This window comes from Pipistrellus hanaki (assembly GCF_964339955.1).
Source record: "Pipistrellus hanaki genome assembly, chromosome: 3".
In the NCBI taxonomy this organism is placed as follows: Eukaryota; Metazoa; Chordata; class Mammalia; order Chiroptera; family Vespertilionidae; genus Pipistrellus; species Pipistrellus hanaki.
Genome location: NC_140505.1, coordinates 20,033,921 through 20,040,256, shown reverse-complemented (window position 1 = coordinate 20,040,256; position 6,336 = coordinate 20,033,921).

Below are 6,336 nucleotides of genomic sequence, written 5' to 3'. Positions count from 1 at the left end.
GGCCTCAGCAGGTGGTCCACAAAAGCTTCCACCGTTCAGCAGCGTCGTATTGGGACATTTCTAAGTCAGCCATTGAAGTTATTTTGTTTGCGGAAGAGGAAGAGTCCCCATAATTACAGCCTTCAGCAAGTGAAAAGCTTGTATACAGGGCAGATGACAAGCTGGTGGTGCTAGATTTAGGATCCAGGAAAAAGGAAACTGTTGGTTTTCCAGGCTTGGCTGCTTGGGATTCGCTGGGAATCACCCTGGGTTTGTTCTGGGTGAGTTTGTGTTGGAAAGTTTCAGGATTATGTGGTTAAGTCCACACTAGCAGGCTGCATGGTGCCGCCTGGGAGCTCTGTGCCCACCTCCTCTATAAATGACGGCCTGTCCTCTCCCCACCTGGTTCCTACAATCTCCCCCCCCCTCCCCCCCCCCCCCCAGGCCCCAGTTGGCCAATCTCCTGATTGATCCTTCAGAACTTGATCAGTGATGTAAAGCAGCTGCATGCTGAATAGATGTTTATTTTAAAGCTGAGTGAATGAATAAGAGAAATGGAAATATTGGGGTTTATCAGGCCCAAGGAATGGGCTCAACCTGAAGCATAAAGGGTTTAAGTTAAGTTGTAGCTTAAGCATTTCCTGACTATTAAACTTAGTAATGGACTATGAGCAGAAGTAGAATTTTGTTCTCAGGACAGCTTTTTAAAATTAAAAAAAAATTTTTTTTTTAAACCAGGCTTGAGTTGTTTAGTTGTGGCCTTGCTTAGAGGCAGGGGTTGGATTTTAGTAGATAATTTCTGAAAAATCCCTTTCTTAAGAAACCTGTGATGGTTATGACTCAGTGTGCAGTTATCAGGCAGGTAAGTCTGTCATGATTTATTTAACAAAAGTGTTTAAAAACCTATTAAAAAACCTTGCAGTATAGTTACTAAGCAGATATTCCACAGTTAGTCTGCCAGGATTTAAATCCACTCCCTCCCCAGCTTTTTATTAGTCGTGTGATCTTGGTAAATCACTCAGTGTGCCTCAGTTTCTTCATATTTAAAATGGGGTAACAATAATAGTATGAATTTGTTCTTAGGGTTATATGACTGATTAAGAAAAGCATGTACAATGTTTGGCACACTTTAAGGGTTCATTGTATTAGCTATTGTTTCAAATAGCAAATTCCCTTAATGTGTTCTTACCTGTTTGTGGATTCAGATTATTAATGTAACAGAAGGTGAGAGAAAGGTAAACTCAAAGTTATGTGGTATTGAGTAATTACCAAGTGAAATTATACCTCAACAATACAAATTTCATAAAGCATTATTAAGTATTATGTACCAGACCCTACGCCTTTCTTGTTTTATATAACCTTCAGCTCAGCCCTTTGAGTTCAACTCCATTTTAGAGGAGGAAGTTGAAGCTTAGAAAAGTTAAGGATTGCCCAAGATCACCAAGCTTGTAGATTGCGAAGGCAGATACATGTGGCCCAAGTCTGTTTCTTCATTATAGTAAATGAATTAGAAAATTACGATTCAACCTAACACACACACACACACACACACACACACACACAACATTTATTTTACCTGTAACCTTTTAGGAATGTAGACCAGTGGTCAGAAATTGTGAAACTTTAAATTGGGCCAGTTCGTTTTGCATTTGTAGGTTGAAGCAGGATAAAAAAAATACTCCCACCACAGCCATCCACATCTCCCTGTCCCTGGACTGCAGCTTGTTTAATCCTCGAACAAGCTAATCGGTGAGAGTTGCCACTCTAAAGAGAGAAGAAACCCCTGCTTTCATAATTAGAGCCCTTTTGATTAATAACGTGGGTTACGCCCAAAGGAACCAGGCAACTTTTTAAATATTTGGTTCCAGTTTATTTATATCACAAGATTTGCTTTTTCTTCTTGACTTTATGCTCTAAACGGATAATAAAAGTTGTCTTTCAGGATTTGACCCCACAAGATTTTGGTGAACTTAGGGAAGAGGGGTGAACTATATCCTTCATTATTAAGAGGGTTTTACTTAGAACTTCCCCCTCTTGTTTTCAGTTGGGAAAATCTAACAACAAAAGGATATTTGCTTGGGGCTTGGGGCTGTTTCCTAGAGCGAGTTCTATAAAGAGATCAAAGAGGAAATCATGAAAAAGAAAATGGAGTTGAAGTCAGTTGGAAGTCACCTAAAGATCACTTTGTGATTATATGTTTTTACAGCTTAATTGAGGTATAATTGACATATAATATAAAGTGCACAACTTGGTAGCTTTTGACATACCTGTGAAGCCATGACCACAATCAAGACAATGAACACATACTTCATGCCCCAGATTTCCTTTTGTAATCTCTCCTTCCAACTCCTCTCCCTGACCCGTTCCCCCATGTCCAAGCAACAGCGGATCTGCTTGTCACCAAACATTAGTTTGCATTTTGTAGAATTTTATATAAGTAGAATCATATAGTTTATATTATTTTTTTGGTAGGAGGCTGTCTGGCTTTTTTCCTTTTTTTACCCAGAGTAATTATTTGGAGATTCATCCATGTTGATGAGCATATCAATAGTCCATTCCTTTTTATTACTAGGTAATATTGAATTGCACAACTGTACAACAATTTGTTTACTCATTCATCTGTTGATGGACATATACATTGCTGCCTGAATTTTAATCCAACCCATTTATTTCACTCATGGAGGAACAGAGGGCAAAGGGAAGTCTGCACAGAGGGGGTTTGGTCAAAGCCACAGTGCATACGGGCAAGGGCGAGAAAGCAGCCTGCTACCCTGGGAAACTGTGCCAACAGGCCTGACTGTTTGAGATGTGGCCTGGCTGGTTTTGCCTGGAATCATCATTCTTCTGACATCTCTGAATACATAATAATGATAGGAATTGAAAAGAAAAAAAGATTATATAGCATTCTGTCTGTATATATTTATCTATACATTTCTCTGTATCATGGATAGTCTCCATTCACATTAGTATGTGAATCTCAGAGCATAAGGGAAACCAGGTTCCATTCTAGGCCAGCCTTTCCCCATCTCCTCTCTCCTCAGGGACCTAGAGCCTTCAATTATCTCCTCACTCTGCCAATTCTTCAGCTGCAGCCTATATAGCCTTGTGCAAGTCCCTGCCACCCCTCGAGCCCCTCCGTGGATCCTGTGTAAGTCTCTAGTTCTCACCTGATTTGTGTTCTTTCTTTTCAAGCAAAGTTCTTCAAAAGTCTTTTCTTCATTATATTCCATTCCCTTGTTTTCAGTCCTCAGTTCCTTTCTCCGATGCCCTCGGTGCTATTGGCCTACCACTTAAGGTATACACCTCCCCATCCTGTCCCTCCTGGTTTTCCTCCTATTTGTCCAAGTGTTCCCATTGTAGTCTCCATTATGAGCTCATCCTCACATGTTCCTCAGAACTCCATCCTGGACCCACAGCTCTTCTTTCTCTGCCTCCTCTTTCTGGAAACTTTCATGTGCTCTCAATAGTCTAATTATGTGGTTGTTGATGATTCGACCAAGTGCATACCAATAGCCACGGAGTTATAGACTAGAATACCATCTCTTTGGATACTGGAGGGGGATATACCAATCATGTCTCAAACTGACCTCATAGTTTCTCTCAAATGTTTTCCTCCCAATAAAGGAGTCACCATGCACTCAACCATCCAAGCCAGATATCAGCCTCTACCTTACTCTGCCCCATCATTTAGTTATGTGGTTCTAAAGTATTCCTCCACCCTGTACTCTCCTCTCTGCACGTGGTCCCACTTCAGGGCCTTATCACTTCTGACTTGGCTCATTGTAAGAATCTAAGGTTAGTGATCTTACCCCAATTTGTAGCTTACTCTTAATCCGTGCATCGTCCCCATGGTGCCCCATATGGTCTTTGTGTGCTGTTTCTGCTTAAAAACCCAGTCACAGGCTCCCTACAGAATAAACTTCAAATCTCTTAGCTTGTCATGTAAGGTCTTTATATGATCCAGCTTTTATGGTGTTCTTCTGTTGTTTTTCATGCTTTACTGGGCCAATTCTTTTGAAGACCCTTCTAAATGCTGCTTCTCTGCATTTCCACAGTATTTTGTGCATTCCTCTCGCAGGACACTCTCTCAAATCTACTGAAATATTCTCTTTATATATCAGTATTCCTCTCAAGAATATAAGCTCCTGGAGGGCAGAGCTTTGCTTCACTCTTCTTTGTGTCTCCCACCCCAACCACAGAGGGTCTAACATCATGCCTAGCACATAATTGGCACTCAGTAAGTAATATTAAATAAAACAATAGACATTGTATGGCTCTTTAGGATATAAAAAGTGCTTTCAATTATATGAACTCATTTGATCCTCATAATAATCCATAAGGATAGTTTAACTATAATCTCATTTTACAAGTGAGCACATGCAGGTTAGAGGGTGAAGTCACTTCTCAAGGTCATGAACAGATCATCCGATTGCCAATCCAATATTTGCCCCCTATATTTGTGAAATGGGAAAATGTCAATGTATTAGGACAGAAACTTAGTTCAATAAACATTTATTAAACACCTACTAGCTATAAGCCCAAACCCTAAGGTATGAAAGCACAGAGGAAGAGTGGGAGAGGTTAGGGTTCTATAGCAAGGTTTCTCACCCTTTCCACTATTAATATTTTAGGCTGGGTAATTTTGTTGTTGTTGTTGTTGAGGGGAAGGGCTATCTTGTGCATTGGAGGATATTTAGCAGCATCTCTGGCCTCTATCCCTAGATACTATTAATAACCTCCCTGCCTGCCTACACAAACCCAGTCAAATATGTTTCTAGACATTGCCAAACTCCCCTTGTGATTGCGTGTGTGTGTGTGTGTGTGTGTGTGTGTGTGACAAAGTTGCCCCCAATTGAGAATCACTGTTGTGTAGCAAGACTTAAAAGGGGGGTTGTGAATGGGAGAGCAAGTTTTCCAGGCATCCCAAAGTATGACAGATGTTGTATCAGCGCGGTTCTGTCTGGGCAGAGATTCAGGGGAGGAGAGAATGGAGGAGAGGTTATGAGTGTGGCCATGTGGAAGGAGGAGTTCTGGAGGTAGGAGGTAGGAGGAGGATGGGGGCTAGTACCCCCGGATGGGGTCCTGGGGAACCTGTAGGGATTAAAACCCCTGGCGATTGGGATGGGAGAGGTAGAGACATTTATGTGTATGCCTGGAATGTAGATTTCACTTCATTCTACTGAGCTGAATACCAAAGAGGGAAACAACTTGTTCTTGAGGAGATCAGACTCGGGGAGAGGCCCAGCTGTAAATCCTGGAGGGAGGACCTTAATGCCACTTAGAAATCAGGCCTGAAACACCCTTAATGTTTGTCAGTCCACATTTTAGTGTTCTTGAGAAAGTGTGCAGGGTGTGGGGGATGAAATATGGCAGGTATTTGATTTAAAAAGCCTGCACAGATTTAATGTCCTGATAAAATGTATTAAATCTTTTAAGGTTTTAATGAATCTAGTATGTGTTTCATAAATCAAGAACTCTGCTAAGCCGTCTCTTGGCTTAATAAGAGTAAACTAGGAAATTGCTCTGAGCAGAAGCAAAATACATTTATATCACATGGAAAAGTAATAGATTTTTAAGCTGAGGGGGTCTTTCTGGGCCTTTTAAGCTGTTTGCTTATTACATTGCTCCAACTCTTTCAAATATTAAACCCCAGGCAAGCACGTGCTTAACCGTATCAAGAATTGAGCTAGCACAAAGGTAAAGCTGATTTGTAAGAGCAGAAAACAAAGCCAGCATTTCCTTACCCTGAGACCTCAGTCCAAGCTGATTTCTGCACCGAAACCCAGCTTATGCATCTCTAGCTCTAAGTGGTTGGTTAAAAATCGTTATTAACCATCATTAGGCCCCCTTTCCTAAATCCACTCACTCCTCCATCCTCACCTCCTCAACACATCTTCTGGATTGAAGTGGTAAGTGCGTAAAATTCGTGTTGACTTTTACAGCTGACGGTGGAATGGCTTGTTGAAGTGGCTGGTCAGACAGACTGACCAGAGCAAGCATGCAGAACTTTCTTTTCCTCCTCTTTAACCCAGGGCAGTCATGTTCACGTGCCAGCAGGGGCAGGGAACCGGGTTTGGATGTAACAGATGGGTCTCTCTGGGCAGACTGGGGATCAGAAGTTCCTGCCACTCAGCTTCCTTTGTGGATGGGGCAGGTTCTGGGTGAAATGGTGGTTCAGGGTGCTGGGAGTGAGGTATGTTGGGGGAACAAGGAGGGAGGGGGTGGGGATGGGGCTGGAACATTCCTGTGCATAAAAGCTGGCAGGGCTTGTGAGCTCTGCAGGGGAGGGAGCCGGCCCCATAAAGCTCAGCGTGGAGAAGCCTGTCCAACCTCATTAGCTGTCACGGGCAACAATAC